General features: G+C 41.5%; 1 protein-coding gene across 2 annotated transcripts in view; it reads left to right on the top strand.

Annotated features, from left to right (window-relative positions):
- BORA (BORA aurora kinase A activator) overlaps positions 1 to 21,176 on the top strand; it is a 1,242,116-nt gene that overhangs the window by 1,026,474 nt on the left and 194,466 nt on the right. The window lies entirely within an intron of this gene.

The raw sequence follows: 21,176 nt of genomic DNA, 5'->3' as shown, positions 1-21,176 counted from the left end.
AAGATGGGTTGCCAAATGGCTCACGGACAGAACCCACACTGTGAAAGTATCAGACTCCAAATCTGACTTCAGACCAGTGACAAGTGGAGTACCACAGGGTTCAGTCCTAGGTCCTCTCCTGTTTGGTATCTACTTCTCTGAAGTACAGGCTAACACAGAAGGTCTTTGGCTAACAAAGTTTGCAGATGACTGCAAACTAGGAGCCATAATCGAAACTCCTAACGATGTGGACATACTACAAAAGGGCCTCACTGAGACAGATGCCTGGTGTCAAAGCCATGGCCTGAAGCTCAATGCCAAAAAGTGTATTGTCATCCCCTTTGGTAAAAACTCTGTACCCATGAATTACCACATAGCTGGTAGTCTACTTAACGCCGAAAATGTGATGAGACCTTGGGACACAGGTGGACAGTAGTCTCTCCTTTGATAATCACATCGCCACAGTGGTCAGGAAATCCTTTTACGTGGCTCACCTCATCACAAAAGGTTTCTCATCCAGAAAAAGAGGTCATTGTTCCCCTCTACTCATCACTCATTAGACACATTATAGAGTACAATGCTCCTTTTGGTATGTACCTCACAAGACATCTACAACAACTGGAAAGGCCACAGAAATACAACAGATGCCCTACGCAGACAGTCTAAAAAAAACTCCAGCTTTACTCCGTCGCATATCGCCTACTCAGAGGCGATCTCTGCCTAACATACAAAGCTATGTCAAACCCAGAGCTGTTGGACATGCTCCACTTAAAGAAATCCCAATCCCTCCGAGCTACACGCTCTAGGGACCTAAACCTTGTCACCACAATAAACAGAACATGCTGGAGAGATAAATTCCTGTCCCAGAGACTTCCCATACTCTGGAACAGACTACCTATGTCAAACAGAGCTCCTCATTAGCACTCTTCAAGAAAAATCTTGATGATTGGATGGGAGATAGGAAATTCACCCCAGAGATCACTTCTGTGGCTCTGCTCGACAGGGGCACAGGAAAATAATTTTCTTGAGTGGCGAAAGCCAGGGTACATTTTTGGCTAGGCTTATATAGGCCGTAGGGACAATAGCCTAGTACCCTCCTATGAACCAATTTGTCCAATAACACAAGTTTATTCAGAAAATTACTCAAAGCTAACCTCATAGAAATTTGGTACCACCACCAGCCCCACTGGCTAATTTCCTAAAGCCACTACTTATATCTCTGACATATATTCCCATCTAAACCATTGTATACAGAATTCTGTTCTCATTTGGCATAAGTATAATGGGGAATTCAAAAATGAACCCCTGTAATTGGAACTCCTGAATTATTTAAACTCTAAAATAAGACTGGAAAAAAACCTTTGCTTCAAATAAAATATTACCTAGTTCCCACCATAAAAAGGTTCCTAGTTAGACCAGCAAAGAACTCAAGCATGCCATTAGGAAAATTAAGGCAGCATATGAACTAAAAGTAGCTACCTACTCCAAGGATAACCATAAGACTTTTTAACAAAATGTATGGGAAGTAACACCCAAACTGCATCAAGCTCCAGTTAAATGGCACCACCTACTATCCCTAAGCTATATTGACAAATTCAGTTCTGGTTTCAGCCACCTGCATTCCCGTACTATGTTTCATGTCTTGAAATGCTAAATTCTCATTCCCCCAGAATCACCATGTACCAGGCTAAAAGCTCTCTGCAATACTTATAAAAGGTATTTATATGAGCCTTAACTATATACAGGGTGTAGCTGGTCTTTTGAGAGCTATGCCACTTCATCACAGTCCCTGGTAATTATTGTTCCATTAGCCTCACCAGTAATTTCTGTAAAATGTTTGCTGGAAAATACTGCGTAGAAAAATGGTATTGTTCCAGTGATGCATGCTTTCACAGCACTCAGAGTTAAAGTGAACAGAGAACCTAACTGTCATTAAGAAGCAGAGCCAATATAATGGGTGATGCATATGTTGCTTGATCTGCAAAATCTATGTAAAGTGCATACAAGGAAAGTTATTACCTACTGCTTGTATATAAAGTGTCTCAATGGCAAATGCTTTTTTTCAGTACTATATGCAGTCAAGTTTTTCTGGCACACGTGTATGAACAGTACTCAAAGCTGCGACCATTTATATGCCATTAAGAATATATAGGATCATTTGATCTATTGTTGCCATTTCATCAGCATCATGAAGTAGTTGCCCAAGTAACTGAAGAATTTGAAAGGTACTGTAAACCTTACTGGTAATCTTTGTGTTAGGCACAAAAAGTACACGGCAAGAGACATACTACTGCTGAATAAATTAAGACACCATAATTTCAAATTAAATGAGAGTAAAAGTAAAATCATAGTGACAGTTCTGAAAAACATCTTTATACGCTAATATCAGATGGTCTGAAACCTGATCATGGGGGAGAAAAAAACAATTGAGCAGTTGTGCTGATGGCCAAGGACAAGAAGATACATAGGCATTTCAGATGTTTCAAGGACTAATGCAGTGCAAAGTTTGTACTTAACAGACATAAGATGGACATTCCTCTTAGAAGGATATTACAGCAAGATGTAGCCTGAGAGGAAAGCTGTGAACAGAAAGATGTTCTTCATACCACATTGCTGCAGTCCTAACACTTGGGTAGTCCGCTGTCCCAGTCGGCCCGAATACCAAAGTATATGGCTGACGTCGGTCAAGGCGCATTAGTCTGACGTCAGGGTACAAATGCGCATGACCGACGTCATATCCTCAGTCTTTTTTGCCGCATGGTCCGATGCAGAAGCAGTTTTGCAAGTGCAGGTTGGCGTTCTGAGATTTTCCGAAGTCGGAGTTTCAGACCGAATCCAAGTTGGCTAAGTACCCGTTGGGGATTATTTTGGTTTTTCTTGCCTCAGTATTTTACCGGATGTCAGAAAAAGTGAATAACTGTATTTCTTGTGGGAAACAGATACCTCATAGGGATTACCATACCTTGTGTATACCTTGCTTAGGGCCTGAGCACGACGTTGTTGGCTGTCGCTCTTGTGCTAGATTTAACAAACGCACTATAAAGAGAAGATTAGATTGTGCCAGGTTAGTTTTTGGGAAGCGGTGTAATTATAAAATGCCGTCGGATGCCCCGACGCCCGGTTCGTCAAAAAAGCGCAAGGACAAAACAGCAAAGCCTAGGCTGGAAGAACCGTCCGTCCCGGACGTCGGTTCTTTAGAGGGCTCGGTGGAGCCAGGGTTCAGCCAGAAATTTCTTTGGAATCCCAGGAGAGACTTTATTACTGCAAGATGTGACCTCTCAGGAGGTAGGCCAGGCGGAAGGGGCTTCTCAGGTAGCTGTTCTTCCCTCCCTTCCTAAGGTGGTTAGGCCCTCCCCTGCTGTTTCTAAGGCTTCTCCCAGGGGCAGGCCAGGTTTTGTTTCAGGAGTTACCCCTAGTTCTTCAGGGTCTGTACCTAAGAAGCATATGCTTAAGATGGCAGAAGATTTGATTACAATGATTAGAGGTTCTATGCCCCCCCCTGATAAGAGGCCTAGGGTGGAACCTGAGCTTGGGAGTTTTGAGCAGTGTTCGATGCTTCTGAGTCTTCGGCTGAAGACTTGCAGGAGTATTCCCTTACTCTGATTCTGATGTAGATGATTCTACTCCTTCTGCTTCTCCTCCTGAGGATTTTTCATTTTCAGAGACTCTTCATTCCATGAGGGAGCATTTTAAATGGGAAGGTCAGGATTTCTCTGTTTCCAGGAAAAGGCTTAGGGAATTTTGTTTCTACCCCAGCATAGGCCTTTAGCTATACCTCCTGTTCTAGATGTGGTAGAGGATGTTTTGCAGAGGCTTCTCTGAACCCTGACTCTTTGCCTCCTGCTCCAGTTAAACCGGATAGATATTATAGGGTGCCTGAAGCTCATAAGTATCTTTTTAAGAGTCCTAGGGCAGACCCAGAAACTGTTTCACAGGGGCCTAAAGGGGTTAAGGCTTCTGTTGTTAAAAATCCTGTTCCTCCAGATAAAGAGGCTAGGGCTTTGGATAGATGGGGAAAGAAAGTGTATACTTCTTCCACTTTGGCCATGAGAGCTTTGAATTGCCAGTTTCACATGTTGAAATACCAAAATTATCTCCTTTCACAATTAAAGTCTAAGGTAGATGCTTTGGCGGAAGGTATTGAGTGTAAAGAGTTGCAGGATTTAGTTGATGTTTGATAACAGGTGGGTAAGCATTCTTTGCAATGTGGTTTTGATCCTCAGCAGGCCTCTTCGAGAGTGGCTGCCACTGGTTCGGTTCTTCATGAGCACGCCTGGTTGAGGGATCAGAATTTAGCTGAGCATGTGAAAACAAGGATTTTAGATGCTCCTTTACAATCTGATGTGTTTGGTTCGCCTGTGGAAGCAGTTCTAAAGAAAATGGAAGACAAGGCTAAGTCTATGCAGACTGTTAAAGATTTTTTGCAGGTTCAGCCTCCGAAGTTTAGTAGAAATTGGCCTACCAAAGGGTGGACATATCCTGCTTATGATTCCCAGTCTAGGGGTAGGTCTAGACGTGGTAGAGGCAGAGCTCAAGGTTCTTTTAGGCCTAGAACAGGGAGTTCACCTGCTCAGTCTTCTGGTGAGGGCAGGGGTCAGTCCTTTCGTAAACAGACACAATGACCTGCCTTTTCAGCTGCCAGAATCTTCTCGTCTGGCAGCACCTTTGGGAGGAAGGTTGGCACTTTTCAAAGAAAACTGGAGTTTAGTTACTCAAGACAGATGGGTATTGGATATCATTCACCACGGTTACAGGTTTTATTTCCATACCTTGCCTCCTTTCAAAGGCATGCCAGACATTCCTCCTCAACAAAGGAAAGAGGCTCACAAGCAAATTTCTCTGTTGCTCCAAATAGGGGCCATTCAGCCGGTTCCTGTGCCAGAAAGGGGCCTAGGATTTTATTCTCGCCTGTTCCTAGTACCAAAAAAGGGGAACACGTGGAGACCAATTTTGGATCTGTCTATCCTCAACACTTATCTGGACATTCCCAAGTTCAAAATGTTGACGTTACAACAGCTTTTACCTCTGCTGGGCAAAGATCACTGGATGGTAACTTTGGATCTCAAGGAAGCTTACCTTCATGTTCCTATCAGACTAATTTGCAGGAAGTATCTGCATTTTCGAGCTGGGAATTCTCATTATCAGTTCTCTGCATTGCCCTTTGGCTTATCTACTGCGCCCAGAGTATTCACAAAGGTTCTGGCTCCAGTGATAGCTTTCTTCAGGCTAAAAGGGATACAAATCTATCCTTATTTGGACGATTGCCTGATTCTGGCTCAAGGAAGGACGTGCTTCTTCAGCATTTGGAATATGTGATAGCAGTGCTAAGATGCCTAGGGTATTCTGTGAACGAAATAAAGTCCAGTCTAGTACCCTCTCAAGACATGTGCTTTCTGGGTGTGAGACTGAATACAGCAACCCAGATGGCCTTTTAACCCCGGACAAACAAAAGAATCTTTCTCTTTACTTCCATCAACTATCTCATCAGTCCGGGCTGACTGCAAGGACAGTCCTTCAAGCCTTAGGGTTCATGGCATCTTGTATTCTGGTACTTCCCAATGCCAAACTGCATATGAGGAAGCTACAATGGTATCTCAAAAATGTATGGACACAGCACTGCCAGGATTTGGACACTGTCATTCAAATAATACCTTGCATTCAAAAGGAATTTTTGTGGTGGGCTCAGGAATGTCACCTAAACAAGGGACTCTCTGTGACCCGGCCAGAGGCGAGTCAGATTCTAACGACAGATGCCTCAGACACAGCTTGGGGAGCTCATCTGAATGGAAAGTGGATACAAGACAAGTGGCCTGCCAGACTGCAGCATCTACATATCAACATGAAGGAGATGTTAGCAGTCCAGTTTGCTTTACTGGCTTTCAAGGATTTACTTCTTCCAGGGCAGGTGTTGATTCTAACAGACAACACAACTGTCATGTGGTACATCAACAAACAAGGGGGAACACATTCTTATCCTCTATGCAGGCAAGCAATGATTTTGTGGGAGACTGCGTTAAGCTTGCAGCTGAATCTTCAAGCAAGGTTTCTGCCAGGAGCACAGAACTCCTTAGCAGATGTGTTAAGCAGTCAAATCATGGATCCCCACGAGTGGAAACTGGATCTTCATGTATTTCAGACATTGACAGTGTCATGGGGAACTCCAGACATAGATCTGTTCGCTTCTCCACTAAACCACCAGCTGCCAAAGTTTTGCACGAAAAGGTTTCATCACACAGCCTGGAAAGTGGATGCTCTTTCTTTCAGTTGGAAAAATCTTCATGTGTATGCCTTTCCACCTCTGCCTCTCCTCCCAAAGGTACTTCTAAAGGTCAGACAAGACAAGCCAAGGATGATTTTAATAGCTCCAGATTGGCCTCGGCAGCACTGGTACCCATTGCTGAGGAGTCTGGTAAGGAAGCCTCCATGGCCCTTACCTTCGATTCCACACCTATTGTCTCAGAAGGACGGGCATCTGCTCAATGTCAAGCTTCACTCTCCATCTAACAGCTTGGCATATTCTGTTTTGAACCATAGCAGGTCTCAGCTTCCTCAACAAGTTTTGAATGTGATTATGGAAGCCAGAAGACCTAGTACAAGGAAAGTGTACGAGGAAAATGGAAGAGATTTTTATTTTGGTGTGCAGCAAAGGATTTGGATGTTTCTGAGCCAAATTTGAGTGTGGCTCTTCAATATCTTACTGAGTTGTTGGACAAAGGTTTGTCTTTCTCTTCCATTAAGATTCATGCTGCAGCAATTTCAGCTCACTATGATTGTGACCCACCATTGTTTTCTCATCCTTTGTTCAAGCAATTTCTTAGAGGGGCAAAGAATATAAGACCCCCACGTAGAGCTCCTACTCCTGCTTGGGACCTCAATTTTGTGTTGGAGAAACTCACTCTACAACCTTTTGAGCCTGCAGCTACTGCTGAATTGAAATATTTGTCATGGAAGACTGCTTTTTGTTAGCCATTACATCTGCAAGAAGGGTGTCTGAATTGCAGGCCCTTATGGCGGTTGAGCCTTTCCTGATTTTTCATAAGGATAGGGTATCTTTACGTACTAATCCTTCCTTTATGCCTAAAGTGGTTTCTAGTGTGGCTTTAAACCAAACTATTCATTTGCCTACCTTTTATGCAGATCCCCAAAATAAGGGGAAAAGATTTTGCACACTTTAGATGTACACAGGCAGTTGCGTTATTATTTAAGCAGGACTAAGGATTTTAGGCAGTCTCAGCAGTTGTTTGTTTCTTTTGCTTTGAGTTCTCAGGGCAAGCCTGTGTCAAAACAAACTATTTCTAAGTGGATTGGGTTTTGCATTGCATTTTGTTATTCCCATCATGGCAAGGAGATTCCAGCTGGGATTAGGCCTCATTCCACTAGGGCTACTGCCACTTCAACAGCATTTCTAAGGGGTGGCAACTAAGGATATTTTGGAGGCAGCTACTTGGAGTTCAGTGCATACTTTCTCTAAGCATTACCACCTTCCTCTCTACTCTAAATCTAGGGCTGGTTTTGCCACGGCTATTTTGCAGGGCATGTTGTCAGCTCCTGCTTCCTTATGATTTGCCAGCCTCCCTTACCTCTGCTTTGGGATTCTACCCAAGTGTTAGGACTGCAGCAATGTGGTATGAAGAACATAGTACAGTTTTGTACCTACCATAAATGTAGATGTTCAAGATCCACATTGCTGCAGTCCAATTTACCCTCCCTCCTTCCCCTCTGTGTTTAGGGGTGGTTGTGTGGGTGAGATTATACTCTTGTAAATTTGTATATATTGTATATATATTTGGTGCAGGAGTGTGTGGTGTTTTTTGGTTTTAGCCTTATCTTTTTAGGGTCTTCTGACATCTGGGGCAAGAAAAGACTGAGGATATGACGTCGGTCATGCGCATTTGTACCCTGACGTCCTGACGTCAGACTAATGCGCCTTGACCGACGTCAGCCATATACTTTGGTATTCGGGCCGACTGGGACAGCGGACTACCCAAGTGTTAGGACTGCAGCAATGTGGATCTTCGAACATCTACATTTATGGTAGGTACAAAACTGTACTTTTTCGAATGCTCGAGAAACTAGTTACTGGTGGTACAATATTAAAGTAATGTGATTTGAACACTCTTAACAAGCCAGCTGTTACAAGTAGACACCAGTCAGAATAATATAGAAGCTGTAATCCTGCAAAAGAACATACCAGCTCCCTATGAATCAAGAATATTTACCTAATTGCCAAAGAGTTGTGCAAAGATAGAAATGAGCTGCTAGCAATAGTATATGGATGTTAAGAGATTCCATGTTTGTTTGTTTTCCCCAGTGGTAAAGATAGTCAGATGGAAACAGGCCAAAAACCAAAAAAATGTCTATCAATGCCCTTGTAGAAGGCACCTTCAGGATTGTTGAGGATGCTACTTTATGTCTAGAAGTTTGATTTGACATTGATAATAAAGACCAGGCAAGGAATTATGATAGTAAATGTGCTGAGCAGAACAAAATTACCAGATAAGGATGAAATGCTGAGAGAAAACTGTAAGTTCTGTTTTTACTTAAAATAAAACGAAAAGAAAGAGAATTTCTGAGCTATACTGACACTGACTTAGAAATGCAGCTATTAAACAACACTATGAAAAGATGATTTGAGCAAAAAAAAAAAAATCACATGTATAAAAATAAATCGGTCTTATTTTTCTTTCAAGCTAGAAATAGTGTTCAAGCCTTAATGTTCAGAGTTGACAAAGTAATAGTTACCAGTCACCTGAGAAACATGTTTGAGAGAAACAATTCATTCATTTTGTCTGTAAGAATGTGAAAAGAAAGAGCAAGAGATGTAGCAGAGTATCATCTCAGAAAAAGTACTGCAATGTTGTGACATCTGCAGTCAGTGCATGACAGCAGTCCTACTAAAAAAAGAGAGAAAAGTATTCCCTGCTCCAGATTATCTGTGAATCTAAGTGGATTATTCCAATTTTCCTGAAAGAATTGAACAGACAGACACATGAAATATGTGATTAGTGTATTAAAGTCAAGATTTTTTGAGATACTGGATACTTGATATTTTGATGTTCACAGGTGTGTACTAGGCTTAATGACCTCTAAGGTCCATATAAGCCTAGCAGTGCAACCTAAATTTGACCCACAAATTTGATTTCTATAGGAGATGATTCTCTGTCTTTGTCCATCAGAGACATGGACACCAGATCAAGGGTGAATTTCCAATTAACCATCTATTGGTCCAGGTTTCACTTAAATAGGGTTAGGAAGGAACTCTGCTTCACATGGATGAGGAGCCTGTTCCAGAGAATGGGAATTCTCTGAAAAACATATCTGTCTCTCCACCATGACCTGTTTGTCACCAGCAAAATTTAGGTCTTCTGATGTAGTTCTAGATGAGAATCAAGCCCTGTACCTTGTATTTGTGAGGTAAACACCTTGACCGATAGGCCATTACAAGGTTGGAGTTTGACAGCCGTCCGTAATACACGTCAGGAATTCAAAAGATTTGTTCATGGGTGGGAATTCAAACATATACCATCAGGCCTCACTTTTCCCAATCTAATGGACAAGTAGAGAGAACAATTCAGACAATAAAGAATTAAATAAAAAAGAAACTAATACACAATTGTCATCTTGCAGGATTGAAATGTAGGAACACTCCACTGCAAAGATCACCAGTTTATCTGTTTATGTGCAGAAAAGAACAGATTAGGTACCTCAGCTGTGATAATGGTGGCTGAAAGCCAACAAAAAGTGAAATATTACAAAGAATTCAGCAGGCAAATACTGTTATGAAAGAAAATTCAGAAGTCTACCATTTTTAGGTTGGAGAAAATGTAAGAATACAGAAGCTATAGGAAAGTCTGTAGCCCATAGCTGAATTTGTAAGCTGAACAGCTGAACCAAGATCATCTTGTGTAGTTTATGGGGATCTAGAAGAAACCAAATACATGTGTACAAGACAAATATGTCAAATTCAAAATTAAAGGAAGAATGGCAACCAGATATGTCACAGTCCTTGTGTAAGAAGAGCGGGAATAACTAATAAAACTTATAAAGTCATGATGATCCAGAGGGAAGCAGAATGTAAGAAAGTACTACTTTTATTGGTGGGTCTTGATGCAGAAAAAGCATTTGACAGAGTGGACTGGGACTTCATGAGCAGGGCAATGGAAGCATTTGCTTTCCCTGATACAATTATAGGGTTGATTAGAAGAATTTGTGAGGGATTGGAGGCGCAAATTAAAGTGGGTGGGGTCCTCTCCAGTAATTTCTGGTGGAGTAGAGGAACCAGGAAGGGTTGTACGCTTTCCCCTTTGTTGTTTGCATTATATTTAGAATCATTGGCAAAGAAAATCAGGAACTCAGAAATTCAAGGATATAACTGGTATGGTAGTCATGAAAAGCTAGCTCTATTTGCAGATATTTTATATAAGACATTACAGTGTTGTGGAACATTTTAAGACAGTTTCAAATCTTCTCGGGATACAAAATTAATGAAGCTAAACCAAAGACGATAGCAGTAAACACACAAATTGGTTCAACAATATCCATGTTTAAGGGGACATGATAAAATGAAGTATTTAGGAGTATGGATTAGAAATGACTCTGTGGTGGTAGCTAAGGATATGTGGACAGAGACTAAATTAAAGATAATACAAAATTGAGAAACTGGAAGTTTTGTTATATGGATACTTAGATACAAGCCATTAAAATGTTTTTAGTCCCTTTACTCTTATACACAGGTCAGGCTTACTTTTATCAGCCGGAGGAGAAGTTGTGGATAGCAATTAAAAAAGAGTTGAAGGCTTTTATTTGGGAAGGGAAGATAGCAAGGGGGTCAAGTGGGGATAAGCTGCTTCTACTAATAGAACAAGGTAGACTAGGATTACCTAATTTAAGGGGGTATTTTAGAGCAACACAGTTAAGACTCTTGTACATAGCACAAGCAGAAAACTGCAGTTCAAAGTGGAAAAAAATGATGCTGACACAGGGAGGAAGCTCAAGAAATAAGGAGAGATTGGGATTTTGGATGCAGACTCTTAAGGAGAACAACCAAAATCATACAGAGTATTATATTCATAAAATAGCAAGGAAAATTCTAAGAACCAAACCAGCATGAGAATGGACAAAAAGAGATTTTGCCTATAGGGATGACTGTAGTCAGGGATATAGATAATAGGCAAGAGGGGGCTGGAATTTATTGGAGAAAACTGGCAAAGGAACCAAGGTACTGGGAGCAAATAACTAGAATGGGAAAGGTAACAGAATGGGAAGAGGCCAAGAATTTATTTGAACTACAGGTTAGAGATTGCCTTCTCTAGCAAGGATTGATATCTGAGTATAGGCAAAGAGAAAGAAATAGGGGGCTGATAAATGAAAGACCAGAACTGGTAGAGTTTTTAATGGTCTGTAACAGAAGCTGCTTTTAAAAAAGGAATAATTAGTAAAGCTTATAAAATAGTGCATGTTAATTATAGGAATCCATTAGAGGAGCTTAGAAATGATTGGGAAGAGAGATTGGATAAGCAATTCACAAAGAGACAATGGGGGGTATATGTACATCTCCCAAATATGCAACAAAGTCTAGAAGTTTTAGAATCTTTGCCCAGAAGTTTTTACATAGGTATTTTTAAACCCCAAGTAGACTCCAAAGAAATTTTCCCCGGGTGGATAGCAAATGCTGGCGGTGTGACAAGCAAGACAGATGTAGCTGTGAACATATTTTTTGGGAGTGTAATGAGCTGGTAGACTTTAGGGATTCCCTGCAGACCACTCTGTCGGAGATGCTGGGTGAGCATATTGGACTGACTGACAGATGATTTTTTTGAGTTATGCTACAGAATCAGAATTGTGTAGACATAGTATAAAGCCTTTCGGAGTCTAATTATGGTGGCTGCCAAAAAAACAATTACTAGAAAATGGAAATCAAAGTCTGGACCAGCTCTACGAGAAGTAAGTGAATATAGTAACCAAGATAAAACAACTGGAATTGGGATCTTTAGAAAAGGGAAGGAGCAAACTACATAGGAAAAAATGGGAATTGTGAGAACAATATATGCAGAACAGGAATGAGGTTTAAGAGGCAGGATTTTAATGAGCCATATGATGCTTAACTAACCATGACTGGATGGTTTTATAAGTGATGTATAATGTTTGTAACTACAGTTTCATTGGTGTCTGTGGTGTAGACTGTTTGCAGCTGAAGTGGTATCATTTTGTATGTTTTTTTATTTATATAAATGTAAGATTGCCTTTTGTCATATGTGAAAATTTAATAAAGATGTTTGGAAAAAGACTTATGAAGTCATGTCTCCAAGTAAAGCTCAATAAGTGCCCCAAAATGATTTTCAAGATGGCTGCACACTTAACTTCAGCTCTCCCAATGTGAAAAAAGAAACTGAGAGGTAAGGGCTAGCAATTCTGCCAGTTCTAAGAAAATAAACTAGAAAATTTCTGGTGAAGAGAACACTGACTGGGTGGAATCCTGTAGATGGTCAGCAAAAAGCATTTTAAGCTACAGCTTTGTACAAGAAATGGTTTCCAGTAATTTAGAGGTGAAAGAAATCAAATGTGCTCAGAGCTGATTAAAATAAATGAAACATTGAATGAGTATATCAACTCAAATAAGAAAATGCTGAAAAATGGAGGAAGCTATTCAGATAAACTGATAAACTACAAAAATAAGAGGTTGGAAAGAAGAAAATGCTTGGTTGAATATGAGACTAACTCTTACCATCTTTTCAAAACTGCTCTTCTTTAGCAGAGGACAGAGCATTCAGAGAAAACACAAGATTTTCTGCTGTACCAGAGAAACTGGAAGGAACAGCGTATTAATTTTATTAAACAACTGGACTGGTATTCCCACAGCAGGATTTGTTAACTGAATGGGCACAACGTGTATGGTCTGATGAAGCGATTAAGTTTATGAAAGTTCAACTTTGTTGTTCTGTAATTAGTTTTATCAGCTGTATCGATCGGAGAGTTCCTTTTTTTGCTGTACATCATGTTTATACTCCAAGCCTGAGAAAACAGCCAAGACCTACATTAGTAAAGTTGCGATCATGCCAGCAGAAAGAGTTGATACTGACATAACTGTGGCAGAAGGGTGAAGTAGTAAAACTTGGAGACACTAGAGTGTTTGTGGAACATGGTTATTCACTGTAAATCGGGTAGAAGAGAAGCAGATTTATCCCAGCCATCAGGGACTGTTGAGAGGCAGGTGTGAGATTCAAGCTGCTCTCTCAAGCTATGTTCAGAATATTTTTTTCTTGGAGGATCAAATTCATTTTATAATGCAGAACAGGATAAGCAGGAAGTCCAAATGTTTCCGCAACAAAAAGTGAGCCATTAAAACAGAAGGGGACTCGCTTCTCATTCTTCTGATGATGCAGCTTATAGAGAGACTTTGCCAGTGAAATTTTGTCCATTATTCCAAAGGAGAATGCTTGAGAGGCAGAAAAAAAAGTGCAGGCGTTGATTAAAAATTCTGGAGTACCTTGGATCTGATCCTGAGTCAGGGGTTAGCAAATGGAGATGAACAGAAAGAAAAGTAGCAACACTGAAATTCGTGAATAATTGTAAGACTATAAAGCATCAGTCTCATTTGTGAAATATGGATTTACAAGAAAGTGGGTGAGAAAGATTGGACTTTTGTTGACTTTGTTAAACTTGTGGGGGTTATTAAAAGGCATATATTCTACTTCGTCATTAATGTTTGCAAAGGCACTTCTTTCTGCTTTTATTGTTAGAGGTCACCACAGTGGAACAACGGTCCTCAAAACGATTGGCAGTGGAGTTTTACAGTGTCAAGTTGCCAGCCCAGTGCCCAGTCTTCTGCAGAGGTCACACACTCGCATCTAGGGCGAATTTAGTGTGTCCAATCCACCTGCAGCATGTCTTTGCAATGTGGGAGGAAATCGGAGCTCCCAGAGGAAATCCATGTGACAGCAGGGAGGACATGCAGACTCCATACAGAAGGCACCCCGGCCGAGAATCGAACTGGAGAACCTCTCGCTGTGAGGCGGCAGCGCTAACCGCTGCACAATGTTTGCAAAGACACTAAAGGGGAAAAATAACTGTAAGTAAAATAATTAATAGTTTTGTAAAACATTTCATGGTTCAAATTAGTGTTGTATAGTAAAGCATATTTCAGTGATTGTCGTATGTGATAAAAGTGCTAAAGTAAACTTGTACTTTTTTTTTCTTTTTTAGTTTTAAGAAATGTAGGCATTGTAATGTAAAAAAGGAAGAAAGGCTGGACAAAGCATGATGTGAAGTTGTTCTATCTCACCGTTCATTCTTTACTGATGGGGTTCGGACCAGATCCTCGGCTCTGACTCGGCCAACTGCAAAAGCTCAAGGTCTTCAACCAGCTCGAGGCCAACTCCCTATCCCGTGATGCACCCTGATCTTCCCCCAGATCTTGTTTGCTGCTGCAGCTTGATCAGACGTTCACCAGCTTTGGCCAGTGAATTACCTTTCTTTAAATATTATAGCTGTTATTTTAGCCCTGACAACCACTCCATCAGTTTGAGCAGCCCCCTCCTTGAAAGCACCAGTGTGTGCCTCTTTATCACATGCTCCATTGAAGCGTAGAGATCCTGAGCCTCAGGGAGCTCCATTGGGTGAGCATGTTCTTCCGAGACCTCTCCAGAAGCCCCCACTGAAGAAGTGCCTAGGAAGAGACTCTGCAGGAGGAAGCATTTGGACTCCCCACAGGAGTCAGTCACTTTGGATACTGACTTGGATGAGTCAGAAGGGTCCCCACAGTCCCCCTCAGAAGATATCTCCTTCGCAGATATCTTAGAGATTGTTAGAGGGGTGGCTGGAAATCCCTTAACCCTTCTGATGATGAGTCAGTTCTCTGAAGGCTTTTGGGTCTCAACCCTCCACCTCTTGGGTGTCTCCACCCTTCGATGAGTTGCTGGAATTACTCACTCGAAAGGCTTGGGAGTTCCCAGACACCACGGACCCTGTCCCTAGGAGGCCTAACAAATTTATTACTAGCCCAAAAGACAGACTTTACCTTACTAAAGGGGAGTACCTGTTGATGCTATGGTGGTGACAGCAGCCACCAAGAAGGAATTATAGGAGACTTCATCTGTTCATCTTCCTAATAGGGAATCTAGGATTATGGACAGATACGGGAAGCATATGTTCAGTTCAACGACCTTCGTTCTTTGATCGCTGAACTACCTCACACATTTTACTAGGTTACAAAGGGATCTCCTGAATGAGCTAAGAGACACCCTACAGGGTTCAGTAGCTGCGGGAGTTTCGGACAAGGTAACTTCCTAGCTCTCCACTCTTAATTCGATAGTAAACTCTTCCATGCATCTGTTGTCTTATGCAGCTGATGGTACGAGCAGTTCAGCGGGTACAGGAATCACTCTCAGGCGACATTCCTGGATGCGCTTATGTTCCTTTGCGGAACCCTTTAAGTCTTCCTTCATTAACATCCTCTTTGACAGTTTATCCCTTTTCGGACCTAAGGTAAAGGAAACTGTAACCAGGAGTGAAAAAAAAAACGGAAAGACCTTGTCTGCGGTCGGAGTACGTTTTTTTACCCTGAACAGACCTTACCCCAAAGGGAGGTGGAAAGATATGGTTCCGTAAGTCTCAAGGATCTTTCCAAAACACTCGTGGTGACACCCTCTCTAGACGCAGAGGAGGAGGTAATTATGGAAGATGTCACCCACGTAGCAGGGGGGGGGGTCCGCAGAACCAGGGCGACAGAGACCAGTTCTTTGGCAAGCCCTACCAGCGCTCCTGAGAGGATGCCCGACTCTTCATCTCTGGAGGCAGTCAGGGGACGCCTATCTTTGTACCTAGACGCCTGGCTAAAAATAACAAAAGACAGCTGGGTACAAAGCATAAAATCCAGAGGATACTCTGTTCCCTTTGCCACTCCACCCCCTCTAGTAAAGAAAATCCCAGATGTTCCATCCAGTCACAGGGACCAAGCAGCCTTAGAGGTCCAAAGGTTGCTGGACAAAAGAGTCATCCATCCAGTCCCAGCAGACCAGAGAGGATCTGGGACTTACTCAAGGTTCTTTTTAGTTCCAAAGAAAATGGGACTGGAGACCTATTCTGGACGTAAGCAGACTAAACAAGTCAGTGAAAAAGATGAAATTCCGGATGGTCACGCTTCATTCAGTACTTTACTTTCTGGGGAAAGACAATTGGATGTGCTCTATAGATCTTCAGGATGCGTACTACCACATAAAGATGGACAGACCATCCAGGGATCATCCCAGCCATTATCAATTTCGCATTCTGCCCTTTGGTCTCACTACAGCCCCCAGAGCATTCACCAAATGTATGATAGTAGTCACCGCTCACGTGAGACTGTTGGGATTCCAGGTGTTTCCATATTTAGACGACTGGCTCCTCACTGCCACCACCAAGCATCAACTTCTTCATGTGAGGGACACAACTTTACACCTATGCAATCAATTGGGGATTACCATCAACTCAGAAAAATCTGCCTTATCGCCATCGCAACAGACCATCTTCACAGGAGCAAAACTAAATGCAGTTTTTATGACATTAAGTCTGCCTCCAGAAAGAATTTCTGTCTTACGAGAACAAGTATCAGACCTGCTTCTGAGAAAAAACACACCAGTCTCAATGGTACTCAAATTGCTAGGATCGATGGTGGCAGCAATCATAGCCATTCTCCTCGCACGAATGCATATGCAAATTCTACAATGGCTCCTATTCTCTCAATGGTCCTTTCAGGAACTTCCAGTAACTTCCAGTGTCACATCAAATTGTCATAATGAATGTGTGCAAGAAGGACCTTCAGTGGTGGCTGACGTCTCAAAATATATCTCAGGGACGTCCATTCGTTGTACCCAATCCCATAGCCGCAGTGACCATGGACGCTTCCTTGATTGGGTGGGGAGGGGCACTTTCAGGAAAGAACAGCCCAAGGCACGTGGAAGAGACACGAGGCTCATCTGCATATAAATGTCCTGGAGATGAGAGCGGTACTTCTAGCGTTTGCAGTCCTTTCAAGACTCTCTACCTCTGGGAACAATTGCAATTCAGACTGACAACATGTCAATGGTTTCGTACATCAACAAACAAGGAGGAACCAAATCGTACCCCATGTCAAGAGGCCATGAGAGTATGACAGTGGGCAATCTCCTCCCAGAGCTTTCTGTTAGCAATGCATATCCTGGAGAAATCCAATGTTATAGCAGACAAACTGAGCAGAGCAATCTTACTGCCTCACGAGTGGTCCCTGAAGCAACAAGTAGCTGAAAGGATTTTCCGCAGGTGGGGCAAGCCTTGCTGCGACCTCTTTGCAACCGTAACAGACATGAAATACAGCAGCTACTTTGCCCTAATTCCCCAGCTGGGGGGAAGCCCCAAGGGATGCACTGGTGCACAATTGGCCCCTGGGTCTCCTTTATGCATTTCTCCCCTTCCCTCTGATTCCCAAGATATTACAGAAACCAAAACTACCGGGAAGGACCATGATACTAATTACCTGTTACTGACCTTGGCAAATTTGGTTTCCCTTCCTCCAGCCTCATCTTTTGGACGAATCCTGGACCCAGTTCTGGACCTGTTGACCCGTTCATTGGGGGCTGTTCATCCCTTCCCTTCATTCCCTCAAACTGACAGCTTGGCTGCTCCAATTCCCGCAATAGCCTGGATTTACAGCCTCTCAACAGAGTCCCAGCATATTATAACATCCTCTCATAAATCATCTACAAGAAGTTATATCTTAGCAAATGGAAGAGATTTTCTGTATGGGCCTCTCAGAATGATGATGATCTTTATCTAGCTCCGATCCCATCTATATTGGAATTTCTAACTAAACTTTTCAATGAAGGAGCGGCTGCAGCTACCATTAGAGTTCAATTAGCAGCGATTTCAAACTTTCATCTTGGTTTCCAAGGCTCTAATGTCATGTCGCATCAACTTGCTAAAGCCTTTCTTAAAGGTGCCATTCATTTGAGGCCACCAATCAGAGCTGCGGTCATGCCATGGAATCTAAATTTTGTTCTGTCCAGAATCATACTACCTCCTTTTGAACCAGCCTCGTCCTGTTCTTTGAAATTCCTTTCATGGAAGACTATTTTTCTGATAGCTGTTACTTCTGCTCAGAGGATTTCTGAGCTGCAAGCCTTAACCATCAAACCTCCTTATCTGATTTTCCATAATGACAGACATTCGCTCAGAAGTAATCCATCCTTCTTACCAAAAGTTTGTTCAGAGGCAAATCTTAACCAATCTATTGAGTTGCCCGTTTTATTCCCCCATTACACAAATAGGATGGAACACATGCTGCACAAACTTGATATTCATAGACAACTCTGATTTTACCTAGACAGAACGAAACAATTCAGGTCAACAGATAAACTCTTGGTTTCCTTTTCAGAGTCAAAGAAGGATGCCGCAGTGACAAAAGTAACCTTGTCAATATGGCTGTCAGATTGCATTTCCTTCATTTATAATTCACAAAATGTCCCCTTGCAACAAAAAGTAAAGGCCCACTCTACTAGAGCGATTTCAACCTCATTAGCTTTTTCTGCAAGGTTACCATTAGCTACCTGGTCAACACCTCATACCTTTATCACCCATTGCAAAGTAGACAAGGCCTCTAGGAACAGGACCTCCTTTGGTTCCACAGTTCTGAGGAATATTCTCCCATGAGCCACCTGAGAAGATGGTGCTTGGGACACTACCCATCAGTAAAGAATGAATGGTGAGATAGAACAACTCCACATAAAGAAGTTATGTACTCACCATAACGTTCCATGTGAGTTGTTCATCTCTCCTTCATTCTTACGTCCCACCCTCCAACCCCCATCCAGTCTAATTGAGATCCGTATAGGGTGCTTTGTCTCTTATCCAACTCTCTGAATGGCATATTTATACTACTAAGTAGTCAGGCAGCAAACATGATCTGAGGGAAGATCAGGGTGCATCATCGGATAGGGAGTTGGCCTTCAGCGGGTTGAAGACCTTATGCTTTAGCAGTTGGCCATGTTGTAGCCGAGGATCGGCTCTGAACCCATCAGTAAAAATTGACGAGATGAACAACTCACATGGAACGTTATGGTGAGTACATAACTTCTTTTTTAAGTAAATATGCAGTAATCTTGGGCTGTTGGAGTGGGGGATGGGGGTGTAAAATGCACTGATTATAATATGTTTTTGCTTACTTTTGCATAAGTGAATGTCTGGATTAATATCTTTGGCTTTATCTTATAATATTTTATGCAAGTATGGGGCTTTAAAAATATTGTGAATGTAAAGAAAAGTTTTCCTTTAGCAAATAAATGCTCAGTGTGAGTTGAGAATTCTGCAGCTGAGGGCAGCTGTATATTCTGTTATGTTTCCATGGAGATGAGCTGACTGCAAATGCAGGCAATACATCTCAAGACTCTGGGCATTGTTTGCTGAAGGAACTATAAAATTAAAAGGTACAAGAGCAAGCAGCTTAATAGAAAAAAGGTTGACATTATTGGAAGTGTGTAAGAGATGGCAGCTTTCCTGGTACCTAAATAAATGCATTTACTAGAACAGTGTATAATTTAGTTTTGTTTAAAGATAGCCAGTGCATTATTTCTTAAGGCTAAAGGTTAATGTTTTCTGAAAGAATTGAAGCTGTTTCTCACATCTAAGAGGGGAAATAGACCATACAAAATCAGGTAGCAGTTAGTATAAGTAGGAGCACAGGCTGCAACATGTGCTTTAGCAAGGATAAACTTAATTTTAGGTTTAGTAATGCCTGCCAGTGCAGAAGTCAGTTTGAGACATTTATTCTTATCATGAGGGTTAACTTTAGTGGAGTCCCTCAGGGTTCTGTGCTGGGACCTCTCGTGTTTGGCATCTACTTTTCTGAAGCAAAAACCAATACCAAAGGATTCTGACTAGGTTTGTAGATGACTGTTAGGAGCAGTGATTGAATTGCAAAATGACTTGGTCATCCTCCAGGAAAGTTTGTCCAAAATAAATAGCTGATGCCAAAATCATGGACTGAAACTAAATGCCAAAAGATGCATTATTGTATCCTTTTGGAAGTCATCTACCCAGGGGACTAACCATATTGATAATATGCCCGTAAGAGTTGACTCAGTTGTCTGGGATTTAAAAACTTGTGTGAACAATGATGTAGTTTGTGTGTTTAAGGTCCTGGGGTGTTCTATTTTGTAGGTTTTCATTAAAGCAAAAAAGTCTTATAAAATATAACATAGGTTGAAATGGCGATGACAAGAAACAAATGTATAAAAGATCAACCTGCTAAACATTAGTGGGTGCATGTAGCACAAAAGGGGTCTATATTATATGCTCAGAGACTTTTCCTTGAACATATAATCATTGACACCCAAAGAGCAAACCCTCTAAAGCACGAATGGCCACTTCCTCATATTTTTTCCTTGACAAAAAATTCAGTTGGATATTATTGGGAATTGCCCTTTTCCCCAATGTAGAGCAATCTCAGAGTTGGTATATTTAGTTAGGGGGGTGTGGAGGGCACAGCCCCCCACTTGATTAGGGTTTTGAAGTTTGTTTTTTTTATGTACGGCCCCGTGAATTTTTTTCCCCAAGGAAAAATTTGTGGATGTGGCCATTTGCGCTTTAGAGCGTTCACTTTTTAGGTGTCAATGATTATATGTTCGTAGAAAAGTCTGTTCAAGCATGTAATATAGACCCCACGCAAAAGCTGGAAATAGATATTTAAAAAACTATCCTATATAATAGGTGGGAATAATTTCTTATAATGGCTATAGAATCCATATTTAGAATGTGAATGGCCTCAAAGATGTAGGCAAAAAGGTAAGAGAACTGAATTGTATTACGAAATGTGGTGTACAAATAGCCGTGCTACAGGAGACACATTTGGAAAGAATTGAGCGTGTGGATTTGATTTCAGGTTGGATATTTGACAGAATATCCATGACAAAGGAAACCGGGAGTACTTCTAATTGCTAGAGGAGCTCCTATAGTGATAAAAGATGTCCCAAGATGAAGCAATATCTTCACTCTTAAGTAGTTCCATTAAATGCTCCAGATGTGGAAGACCAAATAAAAAGAAAATTATATGGACAATTCGAAATTAAAAATGATTATAAGGACTGAAATATTTATTTTTAAAAGTGGTTTGAATAAACATTTTTTTATGTCTAATGTAAATAACAAGTGTTGTACCTAGTATACAGTGTTAATGTGAATTCTAAAGGAAA

The sequence above is a fragment of the Protopterus annectens genome, chromosome 5.part0 (assembly GCF_019279795.1).
Source record: "Protopterus annectens isolate FY-2018-M chromosome 5.part0, PAN1.0, whole genome shotgun sequence".
Taxonomy (NCBI): Eukaryota; Metazoa; Chordata; order Ceratodontiformes; family Protopteridae; genus Protopterus; species Protopterus annectens.
The sequence above is the reverse complement of the archived record's forward strand: the minus strand, read 5'-3'. Positions and strand labels throughout refer to the sequence as shown.